At 37.5% G+C, this 20,471-nt stretch overlaps 1 protein-coding gene across 7 annotated transcripts in view; it reads right to left on the bottom strand.

The window, feature by feature from the left end:
- tanc2b (tetratricopeptide repeat, ankyrin repeat and coiled-coil containing 2b) overlaps positions 1-20,471 on the bottom strand; it is a 166,651-nt gene that overhangs the window by 51,102 nt on the left and 95,078 nt on the right. The gene's annotated exons all lie outside the window — the stretch shown is intronic.

Below are 20,471 nucleotides of genomic sequence, written 5' to 3'. Positions count from 1 at the left end.
ATTTATTTGCACACTTCTTTTTTTTAACATTTTTAACAAATAGTATATTGTAATATTTTACATATTATACATATATTAACTTGTTATATATATTTTGGGTCTTTTATTATAATAATAAAATACTTTTATTCAGCAAGGACACATTAAATTGATCAAAAGTGGCATTTCTAATGTCTATTTCAAATAAATGCTGTTCTTCTGAACTTTCTATTCAGCAAAGAATCTACAACAAAAAAATATATCACAAAAAATATATCATGGCTTCCACAAAAATATGAAGCAGCACAACTGTTATCAACATTGATCATAATCAGAAATCAGCAGAATGATTTCTGAAGGATCATGTGACACTGAAGACTGGAGTCATTCAGTGTCTGAAAATTCAGCTTTGGAATAGGAATAAATTACATTTTACAATATATTCATATAGAAAACATCGATTTTTAATTTGTAATAATATTTCACAATTTTACTGTTTTTACTGTATTTTTAAATCTTACGAAATGTCTTTTAAAAGCTTTTTTCAAAAAAATTACTAAACGAAGACTACACAGAAATTTCTGTGAACATTTTCAGCGTTTTCAATTTACTGAAACTGAATTTGAACTGAAACAGACAATGAAAGATTGCGAAAACTATTAAATGATCAGGATGTGAATATAGATATGTAAATATTGAGCACAGTACTGGCGCTCGTGATCATGTGAACTGATCCAGAGATGTGATGATCAAACGAGTGATCATTCAACACACGCAGTGGCGTTTCACATTAAGCAATTCGCTGAAATGACCCACATAGGCATGCAGATGGGAGAAGAAAGCATAAAGCACTTCCTTGTCCTCCTCCTCCTCCCCCTCCGTCCTGTCATCCTTGCATTCCTGTGCTACGGAGAAGACAGATGGTTGCTATGGCAACAGGCCGTGCGGTAAGAAGGGTGGCTGTAGTTTCCCGGGAGTGGGCATGTTGTCTCTCTGTTGTTTTTTTCACCCTTTTCCCGCATGCTTGCCCAGCAGGAGTGGCCGTCGGGCATGAAATGCCGGCACTGTGGCACAGGTGCGAGAACGAGAGGTTTGAAGTCTGGCAAAAGAGGCAGTGTACAGATTTATCATCTACAGAGAGTCACGGCAGGTAGTGAAGGAGCAAACTGAGCAGCATCCTAAACAACAGCGCGCCTCTGATGACAGAGAGATGGAGGGAGATGGAAGAGAACAGAGTCTCAGTACAGACCAGCTGACTCACGGGCGCAAAGATTCCACTCATTACTCATCTCACACACACAGTGCAGATGCGCCAGAAGAGAACTGTGGCGGGACAACATCTGCAAAGGTCGCGCAACGCCACCATCAAAAAGCAACATGCACATGAATCTTCAACCTTTTCATCCGGTTGAATTTTAAATGCAACTTCCCAAAAAAAATGACAACACAAAAAAAGAGATTATGAAAATGCCGAAGCTGCTCTATTTTACAAACAACAATAATGAACATCAGGTCGAGACACGATTGCTTGGTTCATTAAAACAACATGTTTAAAACAACAGGTCCAGATATGAATTCGGAAAATTGATTTGAAATCAAATTTTCCTCTCGTGCTAAACAAAAGCAGTATTGTCAGAGCCACAGCAGGAGTGGCTGTATATATATATATATATTTATACACAGTATTGTATTTGGCGCAAGTAAAAATCTGTGTTGGCGAGTATTTGAAACGGTATCAATCGCCAGTTGGCCGGTAATATTTTTTTTAATTCAAGCAATGCAATGTTGAGAACATGAACGTAAACAAACGTGAACATCGCTTGGGACAGTTAACGGGCCACTGCTGCATTGTCACAAAAGTAAGCCTTGCCAATTGAAATATTTAAGCGCGAGAAGGTGCAAAGGTCAATTCATTACTCACTGTGTGGGAAGTTTTCTGTGAGAAAACAATGAATACTGAATTGAGCTCTCTTTCACATCTTTTTGTGCTTGAAAATGCCCATATTGGCGAGGTGGGGTAAGCGATATTTCAAAAATGCTGTTGGACATTCATTTTTTAAATAAACCCAAACAAATCTGCCCATCCCTTCATTGCTCCGCCTCCAAAACTCACCCTCCAATCCTAACTACCCTGCTCCGAGTCGGTCTCGAGCCCGATCGCTGCTGGCAGGTGAGGCGAATGCACTAACATCTCTTGAGATGGTTTACCTGCACTTCTCTTACTAGCTGGCCTCTTTTACACACGCAATACGAGAGTGGATGTCTGTGTATCACAGCTGATGCGCAACAAAAAACTGCTTAACGAAAAAATAAAGTGCAGATCATGAACAAACGACAAGGAAGAACAAAAAATGAACTAACAGTACACAAGAGTAAATACAAACAAGAGTTTGTTGTTAGTCGCCAACAGCACAGCAGCTCCAGACATTCAATGACACTCAAACCCAGTGTTACTCACGTGTGAAGCGGAATCAAAGCAGCCTCCGTGTGTGTTTTCAGGTTTTCCTGCTTTGCTCTCTTTAGCGCTGGAAAGCTTTTCTAATATTAACACGGGTCCTAAAGATCCTGCCCAGTCATAACCCTTCATTCCACTGATATTCTTCTGACCTTTTCTCTTTAGTATTGTGTCTCATCTCTCTTTCTGAGGTCTTTCTTCAAATCTCCCTCTTGCCCGTTCTGTCTCCTCGACCGTCATACGCCCCCTAATGCTGACTGGCTACACGTTTGTTGTCATTTGCTGGTGTATCGGTCCGACTAACTTCCAAACAGTGTTTTTAAATATCACTTACCCCACCTTTAAGTGAACATAAACAGTTGAGAAAGAAAACGCATGTGTATCAGTATATTGGATCTGTGCATTAGCTCTTAAAGTGACAGCAGCCTAATATACAGTATACCTGCCATCTGTGTCCTTAATTTTTATCAACAACAAAAGACTAAGAAAAATCACTCACTGCTCTTGACTGAATAACTTTTGAAACTTTAATAAGGATTAATCGGTAACACTTTAGTATAGGGAACACATATGAACTATTAACTACGACTTTTCCCTCAATAAACTCCTAATTTACTGCTTATTAATAGTTAGTAAGGTAGTTGTTAAGTTTAGGTATTGGGAAGGGTTAAGAATTTAGAATAAGGTCATGCAGATTAAGGCATTAATATGTGCTTAATAAACAGCTAATATTCTATTAATATGCATGCTAATAAGTGTCTAGTTAAAAGACCCTAAAATAAAGTGTAAAAAACCGATTCATCTATATTTAATTTATACCAGTGAAGACTATGCAGTGCATTTGATTACTTTATTAAATTTCTGTACCTGAAAATTGTGAATGTTCACTGGTATCTAAAATTTTGGTATCATAACTACCTGTCTCATGGCTGGTAAAAAATATTTATGGCTGGTAAATTTTCTTAAGTCATCGGCCATTGATAGGTGTGGCAAGAAATTATATATATATTATATATATATTGAGCCAAGACTACCACTTTTTTGGGGCATTTGTACCATTACCTGATTTGCATAATTACTTAATCAGGTGTGAAAACAAACACAGACAACATGTGCCAATAAATCACTCTAAAAGTAAATGCAATTCATTTGTAATGAATTCCCCCATGTCGATCTAAACAATGCCAGTCTTTCCCAGATTAGTAAAGCTAAATAGCAGATAGTGTGCTGGAATGTGCCGCTTCACTGCTGTCTGCTGCTGGCACCTCATCCTTGGCAACGTGGCAGCGCTAAGAGGGGTTTAACAGGAATGAGGAAAGGCTAAAATCGACACTGTTTTTCAGAGGCCACTGACCGAGCTCTCAAACCAGCCCGAGACAAACCACTCCCGACATATGACTGGAATACAGATGAGTGGGAGGAGTGTGCAAACGGAGGTGTTGCTTTGGAAAACAGGTGCAGACGGAGCCCTGGGTCAGCATTCCCAAAAACATTCAAGTCATGTTCACATTTTCACATATCTATGGCCAGAATATCAGTGTTTAAAGACTCAATCACCCTGAAAACACCACATCTTTTTTAAATCGTTTAGCATAGACAATGCACAAACACACTGCAGCAAAACCAGTTGTTATACCTCTAATAAATTTCAGTTTTTTACATACAAAATATGGATAAAATACAGAAGTGAATGTACTAACCAGCTGTATCACCGTCTGGTATGGAAACTGCTCAGCATCTGACAGGAAAGCCCTACTGTGAATTGTGAAGACGGCACAGTGTTTCACTGCAGACAGACTTCCTGCCATCGAAGACCTTTATGGCACTGTTTACACCTGGTATTAAGATACGTTTTGGTCGATCGGATCACAAGTAGACGAAAGAGACACATACACGTTTACACCTGGTATTTTAAGTCTCTTTTGTCTACTTTCAACCACTTCTGTCCTGATTTCTTCGTGAGGCGGGTAAATGTCTGGGTTTTTTCAGATCTTTCGATCTAATGGACAAAATAAGCTTGCACAATTTACATACTGTATGTATGTGGAAAAATGGAAAAATATATGGAGAGTATCAGCTTTTGTTTCTGCTCTGACAGCCGCAAGACTGGCCGAACACTGTGAGTGTGTGTTACAAATCAGGAATGGTGAGCGAACATTGTGCTTGGTACATTTTTCGTCTTCAAACCAAACTTGGGTCTTCAGCCGACAAAGTTCAAATCCCGTCTGGATAGCGCCCTTCCCATAATGTTTACGCATCAAGTCTGTAGGCAGAGAGTAGGCAGTCTTTTGTGGCTATTCGAACACATTCGACCACATGAGCGTTTACATTACGAAAGCAATCCGGTCAAATGCATTTTCGACTACCTCTGGAAGTGGCCGAAAGTGGAGAAGCTCAAAACGTCTTAGACCCCGTTTACACCTGTATTTAGCGTTTATGAAGAAGGCAACCTCCATCATGAAGGACTTCTTTCACCCTTCCCACATCTGGTTCAAGAGGTTGAGAAGCATTGAGGCCAGATCATCCCAAATGGCACCCTAAACACTTGCGGTCTTCCTAAGAGTCCTGCTCTTCGAGTTTTTCCTGCTGTGGAGCTCACTTCAGTGGGGGCTCGGCAAAAGTGTGGAACGAGAGCACATATCAACCGCAAAGGGGGTGCTCGTGGGCACCCTTCTGAAACCTAAAATGACAACTGGGACACCCTACGGCCTCATGGACTTAACGTGTCAGCCATTGTCCAAAAGTGCATATGAAGAGTGCCCTTTGGGACAGGGCCTCAGACTCAAAAACAGTTTCTTCATGCAAGCAATCAAACTTCTGAACAGCTAGTCTGAGTGCATCTAAGTAGTTTTTGGTGCTGATAAGCTTCTTACCGGTGAAAAGATGGAACACTTTTGCTTGTATGAACAGCACATTTGTCTATTGGAAAAGTCAACTGGTATCTTATCGGATTTAGTGTGTAAAAGCTTATGGCGGTCTTCATCAAGTGTGCTGCACACGCCCTGAAAAGTGAAGCCAAAACTGCTGGGTTAAAACATCTCAATCGGTGGGTTTGTCCATTTTCAACCCAGCATTTTTTAGTGTATAAAAAAGGCAATCACTACCTCACGATCACTACTGCGCAGACATGGCATCACCAAGATGACAGTGGACATTTCTGGGACTTCATTCTTCTACAGTTGAAGGAGGTGGAGACACATCGTCCATTTTTTTTTTTTTTAACAGTCTATGGTCCTGCACACACAAGCCTAACTACTAACAGTTGTCTGCACTAACATGCAACTGTGAATGCAAAGCTCTAAAATTTGCTGAATGAGTCACCAACAGATGCAGATAGAGATACAGAAAGAGCTCTGCAGTCCCAGCAGGAGATGTGACCGCCGTTACGACAGCCCAGATCAGACACGAGAATCGAGGGGCTCTTCACTAACTCAGCTTTCCACAGAGGGGCTGAGAATACACACGCAAAAACAGGGGGTGGTGATGGCAGAGAAAGGTCATAAGCCAAGGTCAGAGACAACAGATGGATCAAGTCAAAGGGAGGATAGAGTTTCACTACCGCTAATGGTAGAACATTGGATTGTAATAGTTACACAGATACATTCACCTGATTTCATTTCATATCCATTATTTCATTATCTGATCTGATTATGGGATGAAAATCAATACTTAAGCAATAAGATATGAGCGGCTGTTTTATATTGTGAATATAGTCATGACTACAGGGCATTGTTAGGCATACTGGACAAACAAATTTTATTACAACATTACTTCATTAAAGGGTTAGTTCACCCAAAAATGACATTTCTGTCATTAATTACTCACCCTCATGTCATTCCAAACCCGTAAGACCTTCGTTCATCTTCAGAACAGAAATTAAGATATTTTTGATGAAATCCAAGGGTTTCCTTTTGAGGTCCAGAAATGTAGTAAAGACATTGTTAAATTAGTTCACGTGACTACAGTGGTTCACCCTTAATGTTATGAAGCAATGAGAATACATTTTGTGTGCAAAAACAAAACAAAAATACGACTTCATTCAACAATTTCTTCTCTCCCATCATTCTCCTACGCTGTTGATGTAGTAAAAGCAGTGCAGAGCTTCTATGTTTACGTCCAACACTGACTCATTATTGGCCGGCTCCTGCGTCAGCATCACAAGTATGTGCTTTGGTGCTCACATGTACTGCGTCAGCCAATACTGAGCCAGCGTTCGGACGTAAACATGGAAGTGCTGCACTGCATTCACTACATCAACTGCGTAAGAGAATGACGGGAGAGAAGATATTGGTGAATAAAGTCATTATTTTTGTTTTGTTTTTGTGAACAAAAAGTATCGCTTCATAACATTAAGGTTAAACCACTGCAGTCACATGAACTGTTTTAACAATGTCTTTAATGCCTTTCTGGACCTTGAAAGTGGTAATTATATTGCTGTCTATGGAGGAGTCAGAAAGCTCTCAGATTTCATCAAAAATATCTTAATTTGTGTTTTGAAGATGAACGAATGTCTTACGGATTTGGGGTGACATAAAGGTGAGTAATTAATGACAGAAATTTTATTTTTGTGTGAACTAGCCCTTTAAAGGGGCTGTATGTAGAATCCAGAAACACTTGTTATTAGCGACACTGGTGGCCGTTATGTGAACTGCAGTCAGCAACTTCTCGTGCTCACACTCGTGCACACGTAACATACAAGAAACTGAATGTTTTTTTGTTTTTTTGTTCTTTGCTTGGATAGAAGAACAAAATATCTTGGCAGCGATATACTTTCAACAAACATCCTGACGCCGTCCACACTGCTGAGAGAGATGTTTAGATGAATATGTTAGTATGTGCTATGCGCTTTCCTCTCAGTAAAAAAATAAACACACAACAAAAATGACAGCGGTGAGAAAACAGCAGTTAAGAAATCATCTGATCATAGTGATGTTGCACCAGCACCGGCATCATGTTGACAGATGAGGTCATTAAAATTACACTGTTATGACAGTTTGATTATTAAGTATATTTGAGACTATAGGCTATATAGATCTGGCTATGTGAGATAGTTTGAATGAATCCCTTTTCTTTGCATGACACATTGACATTACAGGCTCTTTCGACATTATCCTGAACATTGTATAAGCATTAGTTTCATGTGTCATAGAACAGAAGAGAAGCTCTCGGGAGCATAAATGTCACATCATTTCGATTTTCCCAGCAAAAATGTCCTGAGTCCTTCACATAAAAAAGGGTAGGTTTAGGGTTGGGGTAGGTGTAGGTGTAGCCATTAATAAAAAAATGAGTTTTGCTAAATGGAAATAGGACAAATGGTGTAAAAAGTCCACACATTGCATTTAAATGAACACGCATTTTGATTGGTAACGACGGTCATATGTCATTTCATGACGACAGATGTAACACGACACTGTCATTATTTTTACACCAGCTAGAGGGCGCATGACTTTAAAACGTAAATATAGGTCGTAATAAGGTGCTTGAAAAAACGACCTATAGGGTCGTTTTTTGGAGGAGGACAGTCTCGACAAAAATCACTAAGCAATAAGATATGAGGGGCTGTTATATATTGCGAATGTTATTATTTTAACATTGTTTAATTAAATTGATTAATTCAGATTAAAAATTAGAGTATTAAAAATCAAGATTTTCTCAGTAACACTTAATAAATTTAGTAACAACACATAATAAATGTTCAACATTAAATAATGATTAATAGGTTACTCATTAATAAGTAGTTAGACATGAAATGTTTATATATTTTCTTCATTTACCCTTTCCAGCACGACTCAAATGCTGGTTTCATTTGTTAACATTAGTTAAGTATAGTAAACATGAACAAAAACTAAACAATACTTCTGACAATATTTACTAATGCATTTTCAAAATCCAAAGTTGTATCTGTTAACAGTCAATGAACTTTGAACTAACATGAACAAACACTAACATTAACAAACACTTAATAAACGCTGTAAAAAAAAAAAAAAAAATGTTCATTGTAAGTTCATGTTATCTACTAATTTTAATGAATGGGACCTTACTGTAAAGTGTTACCGATTAAATAATTAAATATGATTATAATTTAAGAACATCTCTTGACACACTTTTGTTCTATTCATTGTCAGTTTGGCCTGAATTTTAACAAATAATTTACATCACAATCTCTGACCCAACAAATTGTAGTTAGGATTAAAAGAAAGCACACATGGGGAAATTAGAAAGCATCTAACCATCTTAATATTTGTTTTCTGTGCTAGTAGTGTCAGACGCAATGGGACTTTGGCATAACTCGAACCGCATTCCACGAGAGCTTCAGATGGTGGAGGAATCGCTGAACATGAAACCAGCTCACGGGGAAATGTGAAGCATTCACACAGAACGCACACTGACAGATGCCTGAACAACAGCAGGAGGCTGAGCTTCCACCAGCAGTGCGGATACAGCGGTCATGTGACTCTAAACCTGCTCTCTGAAAACAAACAGCCCTTATGAGGAGCAGCAAAACAGTGTTACATACTGGATGTGTTAAAATACCATGTGAGCAACAAGACAAATGAAGTTGCGTGTGAGTTCGGTGTGTTTCCGTGTACGAATGCTGTGTTTGGCTAGTGTGCATGACTGATATCATGATGCTCAACTCTAAACGCTGCTATGCAAGACATACTGCGCTATTGTTCGCTATTGTACACTGTCATTCCATGTCCTCTTGCTCTCTTTATGCATTCACTGATCCTGAACATGAATCAAACACATACAAAAAAACACACAAGCATTACACTGACCAGATGGCCCAATCAGATCAGATATTTTTGCCGTGTTTTCCGGTAAACAAGATTTATTTACTTGATAAGCAAAATGTCATGGGATATTAATATTCTCTGAGATCAGAAGAATCACCAGCTGAATGAGACGCTCACGACACGTCAGTGTTTGTTGTGATTGACTGTAGAATCTTCTCACAGAGACAAGCCCCGCCCACATGCATAGCTCTGCCCACATTACATATACTAACTCCATTACTTTGGAAAATAGTTTTTCTTGTTTTTAAGCATAAATTTAATAACAGTTAGTGATATATATATATATATATATATATATATATTATAAATATATTTTATTTACATTTATTTAATATAATTATTTATTTAAAATACATATTGGACAAGATTTGTTTTGAAATGTATCTTGTAACTTACCATTTCTAAAAATGTAAAAATGGATTAATCTATTATTAAGAAATGTATACAAAAGTAATTTAATGCAAAATTACCCATACCAAAAACATCCCTAGTGAAAAAATATATATATACTAAAATGTATTTGAAATACATTTATTTTGTGCTAAGTATACTACGAATACATTTACATATTTTTTGTGCTCAATAAAAATACCCTACAATTGTACTTTTGGTACACTAAACTGGTATACTTAAATTCTGCTAAATTGGAGCAACTAATTTTGTATTTAATGCACTTTAATTGTGTGGAAGTAGTGCTGAGGTCCAACTAAACATATACTGAAGTATATTTGATTGTGCTAAAGTGGAACTACTGCAAGTATACTTTAGGTACACTTTAAATATCTTGCATTTTAACACTGATATTATACGAAGATCATACAATCTTTATTAATAGTGATATTAAAACACATTTTAGGCATTGTGCAATAAAGAAATACTCCAAATAAAGTTTAATTATAATTTTATATCAGTAAGTTTTACGGTAGTATACGGTAACACTTTAGTATAGGGAACACATATAAACTACAACTTTTCCCTCAATAAACTCCTAATTTACTGCTTATTAATAGTTAGTAAGGTAGTTGTTAAGTTTAGGTATTGGGTAGGATTAAGAATGTAGAATAAGGCCATGCAGAATAAGGCATTAATATGCTGCTTAATAAGTACTTATAAACAGCCAATATTCTAGTAATATGCATGCTAATCACTGGCAAATAAGCAACTAGTTAAAAAATCCTAAAATAAATCATTACCAACACTAAAATCTCAAAATGAATTTCTACATCGACAAAAATAGGTGTAGAAACAATTTTAACTTAGTAATTGCAAGTAAATTTCACAAATAATTACAAAGAATCAGCAAGTCTGCTACATGCTGCTGCTGCAGAGCAAGTATGGACTGGCTACTGCTAACAGATACACAGACACACTGCTGTGAGCATGTATGATATGCTGCTGCTGCATAAATATACATAAATCCTGTAGCAGATCTAGGCAGGTGGAGCTGGGGGAGGTGGAGGGGTTCAGAAAATCTAGCTTACAGCAGTGCTGAGCAAGCAATCCCATTGGCTGCAGGATCAGCAGAGGCCAATCAGCTTGTGCCATGTGGTAATGATGTGATTGCTTGCAGATTGCATGTAAAGGACCATCAGCCTGCGCCCTCTAGAGTTTCATGACTGAACTAAACATTTTAATTAGGCAAAATTTTATTATCAGCCATATACTGGTTACCTGCAACAACATGAAAGTAATTATCAGCTTATTGGCATCAGCCAGAAATGGTAACAAAATGTCCAACAAACATAATAGTAATGTATCATGGCACTTTTTATTGTTAGTGCAGTATACGCTGAACACATTTTACTTTACAAGCTTTGTGAGTTATGCCACAAGTTAATTTAAAATAAGCTTCATTTTCTTATGCAAGAAAAAAAAGTCTTATTCTTTGATCACTGTAAATTCAGACAAGCTGTAGCACTGGCACATAAATTCATGAATCTAATGCTTTTCAAAGTGTGGATCACTGTCATGAGAAACAATTATTTGTGTTTTGAGGATTTTAGGGTTAAATGTACACTAATACACTTCAGAGAAGAACACACACAAATCCCAGACAGGGTTCAGTAGAGCATGTCTAATACTTCCTTCAGATAGTGCAGCGCTTTCTACACACATTCACACATGTAGCGCAACATCTGCTACATCTCTGATAGTGCTAAACAACTGGGCTGCACTTGTGTGCGAGAACATGTCCGAGTTCATTTGAGGTCAGCTGCAATGAAAACCCTGACATTATTGTTGTTAGTTCATGTGTGAACATATGTGTATGTACATCAAGTGCATCTGATTGAGAAATAGACATATGTGATGATTCAAACTCCCAGAACACAAATACTAAGAACAATAGAAACTGGATCAGAACAACAGAGTCATTCATGTGCATTTCTGTCAATCAAGAAACCTGAGGTGAAATATGCAGCATGTGCAATACAGTGCGAGGTGAGAGAATATTTATGAACCACTTATATTTGTTTACAACGTTGCATTGATTTGTAATTATGTCACTGATTTGCATAAATGCAACTATCACAAAGTGAGCTTTGGTTGGAAAATGTTTCTGAAGCAAAAAGATTCAGCTTATTTAAAGCAGCTCAAGTGTCATTACATCAAATGTCAACAACAAGAAAAATAACAGTGCTTATAAGGCTAGAAATGCTTCAAAACTCTACAGTTTACACTGCAGCAGAAAAGGATGAGAATACAGTGATTTTGATGGGGAATGTATTATATAACATGTGATATATTTGAACAACTTCAAGGAGCAAATGCCTAATTTACAATGTGCCATTAAATCTAAGTTTGACCAACTTCAAAGCTTTAACATTAACGAATAATATTGGGCATCATTAAAAAAAAAAAAAATCTTTATTTTCTTTATTTATTATAATTATAATAGTTTATTTATTTATTTTTAATGTCACCAGGTTAACTGATATAAATCATTAATATCTAATGATGATGCCAAAAATTTATGCCAAATGATGCCAAAAATTTTTTCAGACACTTTGACCTGACCATGTTTTGCTTAAGTGTTATCTGACATAATTAAGATTAATTTTTTCTGACACAGTTTAACTCTGAGATCTTGTCATATTTTATTACCATTTTTTTAAACTATAGTGAATAAACTGTATTAATGAATGAAATATTTTAAGGGTGTATCAGTACATGTATTCGTCCCGAACCGTCACGGTACAGACATCACGATTTGGTTCATGCAGTATGACGACGAATACAGGCGATCCACACTCCAATCAAAAAAGGGGGCGCGCTTTTTAGCCTAACCTATTTTTAAACTAGCATTAACCACCAATATTCGCAATAAGCTCTCTGTTTTCTTACTTTCATTAAGAAACAAAGTGCCGTGTGCAAAGTGTCTGTCCATTTTATTATGAAATTCAAACAATAAATGCCGTTTTGACGCTTTTTGATGTGACGTGACAAACGGCAGCGCAGAGCGCGAGTGAACGTGATCATCCCTTCCTCTTCACTACTACAGAGTGAACATGCAGGCATGTTGAAAGATACAGTACAACTCAGTGTTTCAACCGCGGAAAGATGTCAGTAAAACAGTTTGTAAACAATATGTCATGTAGTTGGCTATTACATTTATCTCAAAAAAGCCATTCAGTGTCCACAGCTTGTTAGTTCGCTAGAGAAATGAACTGTTTCGCTAAATAAATGCACTATATTAGCCTATATATTAAAGGATTAGTTCACTTTCAAATTAAAATTTCCTGATAATTTACTCACCCCCATGTCATCCAAGATGTTCATGTCTTTCTTTCTTCAGTCGAAAATAAATTAAGGTTTTTGATGAAAACATTTCAGGATTTTTCTCCATATAGTGGACTTCACTGGCCTCCAAACGGTTGAAGGTCAAAACTACAGTTTCAGTGCAGCTTCAAAGCGTTCTACGCAATCCCAGACCGAGAAATAAGGGTCTTATCTAGAGAAACCATCACTCATTTTCTATAAAAAAATTTAAATTATATACGTTTTAAGAAGAACAAGAGAGCTAGTTCAAGATGAGCATTTATGGTTAAAATGTATAGTATTTTACTTTTTTTTTTAGAAAATGAGCAATGGTTTCTCTAGATAAGACCCTTATTCCTCGTCTGGTATTGTTTAAAGCCCTTTGAAGCTGCACTGAAACTGTAATTCTGACCTTCAACCGTTTGGGGCCAATTGAAGTCCACTATAAAGAGAATAATCCTGGAATGTTTTCATCAAAAACCTTAATTTCTTTTCGACTGAAGAGAGAAGGACATGGACATCTTGGATGACATGGGAGTGAGTGAATTATCAGGAAATCTTAATTTGAAAGTGAACTAATCCTTTAATTATATTTTACTTAACCTGTTAGTTAATGTAAGGCCTAAATAAATCCGTCATGAAAACAAGTTATGACAGCCACTGTGTTAATGATTATATTTCAATAACGAATTGGAGAAACAGAAGTTAATGCAAAAACTGCCTTATGTGTAATTTACATGCTTACAATACATACATTTTATTATTATTATTTGAGTGTTGATGATTATATCTAAAAAATAAATAGCAACTGGATTTAATTATTTGGGCTCTGTTGTTAATTAACCTTTAATAGCGCTCCCTAATAGATTACAGCATTAGCAGAGATAGATTTTTTTCTCCTTAAGAAAATTTTGATTATAATTGAATACATTTAAAGACAGAGACACAGTTGGTTCAGTAAAACATTGTTTAATAAAAATAGAGATTGTTTTGTTTTCTCACCCAGCTGTACCAAACCCGTACCGAACCGTGACTTCAAAACCGAGGTACGTACTGAACTGTCATGTTTGTGTACCGTTACACCCCTAATTTATATATATATATATATATATTTATAAAATGTGACACCAAAGACTGGAGTAATGAATAAATTTGCGTCACAGGAATAAATTACCTTTTAAAATATATTCAAATAGGAAACAGCTATATTAAATTGTAATAATATTTCACAATATTACTGATTTTACTGTATTTTGATCAAAAATATATATCGACCATCAGCACTGAAAATGTAATATCGACTACTTCATCTGAGCATAATAACATTATGGCATAAATGATGAAACATCACTTTGGGAACAAATTTGATTTGAAAATGAAATCAAATTTAAATGTATTTTTTAATTAAGCCTTGAAAATGCTGGGAAAGTGAGTCATTTGACAAATGCATGTTATCACGGACAATGCACAAATATTGCTGTGATCATTGAGGTGTGGGAATATTTCGAGGTCTGGGTGTCACGTGTACGGCTTGGATTTCCCTGACACCATGACAGATGACGGTGAGCTTATCCTTTGTGTTAATGAGCGAACGAAAACACAGTTAATAATGTCAGCCACACAAATCACATCAGCACTAAGTTTTCCTCAGTGAGAACTGATCCTGTGAATTTGTTGAGCTAATCAAAATTACATCTTTCCAGCACATGTGTTGATTGTGAATAGAGAGGAGGAGAGAAAGGATATTAAAAAGATGTGCTGCTGTTTAATGCGTGAGCGGCGTCTGATGTTCGGGCATCCAGCCCTGCCGTCGCCACGTTAATGATCCTGCCACTGAATTACCCTGCTGATACACACTATCTTTTTATTGGAAAAGCACACAGAGACTATGTTGATGTGCAAGAAATATATTTAGTGGCTTTATCAGATCATTTTATTAGCATGGATTTCTCTTCATTCATTCAATGTTCACAATATGCACACAATGATTTTGCGGTGAATATAAAAGTAACATAAAAAAGTAACATGCTCACATGGAGTTTGATCTGGTTCTTCACTCCACTGTCCCATTAAAAAAAGGTAAAAAGTTCTTAAAAAAAAAAACTAAAAAAAAAACACATTTTACAAATAATAGGTCCTTTTCATTGCCATTAAAGTGAAATAACTGAACATAAACATACAAGCTTGATAAAAAATGCTAATTTTAGAAGAAAATTTCAGACGGCTTTTGCGTCTGAAGACTTCATATGCTTGTTTACAATTACACACATTTAGAACCCAAAAGCCTTATATACCTCTATATTACTGTACATCTTATTGTATAGTACCTAAAGCAATTGGCATGGTTAGCTGTCAATTAAATTCAGCCTCTAGAGGGTTCAAACTGGCAGCTTTATCATAATATAACATGCAATGGCACTGCAATACAGGAGCACGAAACACCGTAGAGACGCTGTGAAAACCAAACCTGCCTTTCAGTGCCAAAGAGGGTGAGCAACAGCACTCGCACCTGTGGGCAGTCCAAACACACACACACACACACACACACATACACTCTGACTGAGCTGCACAGCTACATCATGAATGTGCGGCCCAGATCACCATGGTAACCAGGGGAAGAGGACGGGAGCTCCAGCAGGTCCTTGTGCACATTCTCCAGATAAACAGTGAAACATCCATTTACAGTGCTGCACAAACATCTGAACCATGATCACACTGTGATACCTGCCAAAATGCTCACAGTAATCCGGTCCCTATGATAGTTGGTACGAAAAACCTGAATCAGTGAGATATGAAAAGCATTTCTTTTCTGTTGCTGATAAAAAGCATACAAACAAAAAATGAAGCAATTGTATGGCTTCAGTATATACACCGATCAGGCATGACATTATGAGCACTGACAGGTGAAGTGAATAACACTGATTATCCCTTCATCACGGCACCTGTTAGTGGGTGGATATATTAGGCAGCGAGTGAACACTTTGTCCTTAAAGTTGATGTGTTAGAAGCAGGAAAAATGGGCAAGCTTAAGGATTTGAGCGAGTTTGACAAGAGCCAAATTGTGATGCAGTTCTTGTGGGGTGTTCCCGGTCTGCAGTGGTCAGTATCTATCAAAAGTGGTCCAAGGAAGGAACAGTGGTGAACCGGCGACAGGGTCATGGGCGGCCAAGACTCAGCGAAGGCTGGCCCGTGTGGTCCGATCCAACAGACGAGCTACTGTAGCTCAAATTGCTCAAGAAGTTAATGCTGATTCTGATAGAAAGGTGTCAGAATACACAGTGCATCACAGTTTGTTGCGTATGGGGCTGCATAGACACCGACCAGTCAGGGTGCCCATGCTGACCCCTGTCCACCGCCGAAAGAGCCAACAGTGGGCACGTGAGCATCAGAACCGGACCACGGAGCAATGGAAGAAGGTGGCCTGGACTGATGAATCACGTTTTCTTTTACATCACGTGGATGGCCGGGTGCGTGTGCGTCGCTTACCTGGGGAACACATGGCACCAGGATGCACTATGGGAAGAAGGCAAGCCGGTAGAGGCAGTGTGATGCTTTGGGCAATGTTCTGCTGGGAAACCTTGGGTCCTGCCATCCATGTGGATGTTCTTTTACCACCTACCTAAGCATTGTTGCAGACCATGTACACCCTTTCATGGAAACGGTATTCCCTGATGGCTGTGGCCTCTTTCAGCAGGATAATGCTCCTGCCACAAAGCAAAAATGGTTCAGGAATGGTTTGAGGAGCACAACAACGAGTTTGAGGTGTTGACTTGGCCTCCAAATTCCCCAGATCTCAATCCAATCGAGCATCTGTGGGATGTGCTGAACAAACAAGTCCGATCCATGGAGGCTCCACCTCGCAACTTACAGGACTTAAAGGATCTGCTGCTCACATCTTGGTGTCAGATACCACAGCACACCTTCAGGGGTCTAGTGGAGTCCATGCCTCGACGGGTCAGGGCTGTTTTGGCAGCAAAAGGGGGACCAACACAATATTAGGAAGGTGGTCATAATGTTATGCCTGATCGGTGTAAAGCATAAGTCATATAGACTTTTATTTTGGGTTTTAGGGTCCAATTCTGGAGCTTGACAAAGAGAATCACTGTCCACTTGGATTGCATGGACATTTTTCTAAATGTCTCCATTTAGATATAAAAAAGAATAATCATGTGGATCTCATGTAAATTGAAACTGACCCTTGCCAAACGTTTATAAGGTTTCACGGGACCCTTCAGACACATGTCTTAATGACTTGCAAAATATTGTTCAGTATTTCAGTAATCTTATTCACTTAGCTGTGATTGAATAATTTCAGCACGAGATGAAAGATTGATGAGAGTGAGGGAGATCCTCAGCGGAGACTCTCCAGATCCAGCAGCTGCGCTGATTCACAGCCATCAGACAGGCGTGGCTCTCACCGAACGCTAACGCTCACTAAACCAACTTCATTTACTTTATTTGAGCACTCTTTTTACAGCTGTTTTAAAAGGATTCTAACTGACACAAACAGTGCCAAATGCTTGTCTTTTTTTCATTCAAAAACTCCTGCTCAATAAATAATAAATAAACAAACAAACAAACAAACAAACAAACAAACACCAGTGCACCAAAAACTGCACATTATATCAGCTGGTATCACCTTTTAAAGATGTCTTTTTTTCCAGACATAGACTATTTTTTAATTAAGCAATATATATATATATATATATATATATATATAATTTTAGATAGTTATTTTTATTGTTTTTTATATAATTTTATATTATTATAAATATTATAAAATTAAATAAATTATTATTTAATTCAAAAAGTTAAATAAATAAATAGAATTAAGTTAAATTAAATAAGTAAGCGAGTGAATAAATAAATACATAAATAAATAAAACAGTTAAAGTGCCCATTATATCAACTGCACTTGTATCACCTTATAAAGATGTCTTTCTTTCCAGGTGAAGACTATAAATAAATAAACAAATTGATTGATTGATTGATTGATTGATTGATTTTTTTTTATTTAAAGGCACAACATTTTTTATTTTGATTTTTTTATTAAAATATCCAAAAACCTCTAGAACAATGTTATATGTTTTGTTGACTTTTATACTTACATTATCCCAAACGTTTCCAACAATATTTAAATCATCAAAAGCATAATAAAAGCTCTGCTGAACTTGAGAACGGTGTGCATCGCACGTGTCTATCATTAGCATTCACTCCCATGGCTCTGAGCCCGTCCTGCTTCATACCACAGTAAGGTTAATAAAACTTTAATAAGTTAGCTTATCGATGAACATGATTTCTGCCCGAGGCCATCAGATTGCTTTCCATCAGCTGTAGAGCTGATGACGACAATGCCCATGATTCACACGCTCATTCAAGGCGTCTTCAAGCTACAACTTTGAATAAGCGACCTCTAGTGGCGAAAATTACATATTGTGCCTTTAAAAAGATTAATAAATAAAAATGATTAAGTGAGTGAGTGAGTGAGTCAGTGAATGAATGAATGAATGAATGAATGAATGAATGAAAACACCAATTCTTTCCAAAAAAGCACCCATTATATCAACTGCATAAAGAAGACTTTCTTACCAGGCGTACTTATAAAAACGAAAGCACACGGACTCCTGGAAATTTCATACATGCTAATCGGATTGTGGCCAAATGTATGTGGACACCCAAACACCAAAGCCATATGTACCCGCTGAACATTTAATTTCAAAAGCATTAGCATCAATATGGAATTGGTTTTCCCTATCAGCTTTGACTCTTCTGGGAAGCTCTCCACTAGATGTTGTAGCATAGCTGTGGGGATTTATTCTCATTCAGACACAAGAGCATCAGTGAGATCAGGCACTCATGCTGGGTGATGAGGTCTGGCTCACAATCACTGCTCCAATTCATCCCAAAGGTTAAATGGAGTGCAGGCCGACAGTAATTTCTAATCTAACTCGTCTGTCTATGCCGAAAGTGAAATTGATGCATCATATTCACCGCACATTACAATATATTTGATGTTTACATGAATATGTGGAGCACGATTTTAGACCAATGAGATTTAGCAGTGGGATTTAACTCTATAGAAATAGAGCACAACAGTTCCGTAAGTAAAATTCCCATTCAATTTCTAACTAACAATGAGCAATACACTTCTTAAAGAGCTCATGAATATTAATTACGCTGTCTGCATTCACTCGAACTGATTTGCTGAAAAGTGGTCATAATGTGGACATTACATATGTAATAGGTGAGCGCTAGCCAATGAGATTAGCGATTGCTCATTATTCCCTCCCACCAAAGCAACGAGCCGTCAGTGGATTCTGCTTGTGCTTATGCTGCCTTCAGGTGCTATCAGAAATTTCATAATTTCCACTTCAGAAGTGGTGATTACGAGCTTGTTGCATTCAAGTGCTTTGTTGACGGAATGAACAGGAATCATGGAGGGTACCAGGTTTATTCGTGCCGGTTTATTAGGAAAATCTTATTAAAGCCAAAATTATATTTAGTGTCCCATGCACTGACAACCATATAAACAGTGACGCTATCTAGATAGTCTGCTTGCTGACGATTCTGTAATTTCTGTCAAATGCTGTGTACAAAACATACAATACACTTCTTCATTATTCATATATGTAAATATGCCCTACATTAATGACAAGACAAGATGATCTAGTGGTTCTGGAAAAAAAAAAACGCTAATAAATCATACCTGTCACAGCAGTGGTTCTGCCCTCCAACATGTTTAAAGTTTATGGCCTGCCCATCTTGGGAATTTGGGTATCAAAATTCCCAGTGGTAAACACGACATCAGAGGGCGTTCATGTGCAACTTTTATCTAGGAAACTCATAATTACGATCATTCCGATAGCAACTCATTCATTTTGATAGGAAAAAAATGAGAAAGAATAGCATTTATCTATAGCACATCAATTCTACATGTAAAACTCTCTCGCTTTCTCTCTCTTTGCGTGTGAGAGAGAAACACAGAACTATCAGCAAAGTGGTGGTGATTCAGGTTCACACTGGTGCATCAAATACGCGGCACATTCATAGATATCAATAGGAATAGTGCACTCACTGTGCTGTAAAAACAATGAGTGAAACTCTCAAACGTCATCTAATGCCATCTCTGTCAGACCACTGAAAACATACAGAAGAACAAAATCTTCCCGGTAAATCAGCACTATAAACCCACTATTTCCTCCATGTTATTCAGACTATTACTGAATAACATGGAGGAAATGAGGAGGTGGAAATACTGAGGATGAGAATTCGTAAAGTGGCTAATCAGACATGCTGGTATGTGGATCTTCAATATAATGTTTAGTGAACCAAGGCGCAAGTAATAGCCTTGAGGGACACTCACACTCACAGAGCACAAACAGAGCGAGTGCCAGAGGAAATGGACAGATGTTGACACGAACTCACCCAATCAGAAAGAATGAAAGTCCCTCCAATATTTTGGATATTCCTGATGCACTCCA

Source organism: Ctenopharyngodon idella, chromosome 12, assembly GCF_019924925.1.
Source record: "Ctenopharyngodon idella isolate HZGC_01 chromosome 12, HZGC01, whole genome shotgun sequence".
Lineage (NCBI taxonomy): Eukaryota > Metazoa > Chordata > Actinopteri > Cypriniformes > Xenocyprididae > Ctenopharyngodon > Ctenopharyngodon idella.
Note: the sequence above shows the minus strand (reverse complement) of the source record. Positions and strands in the feature narration are given on the sequence as shown.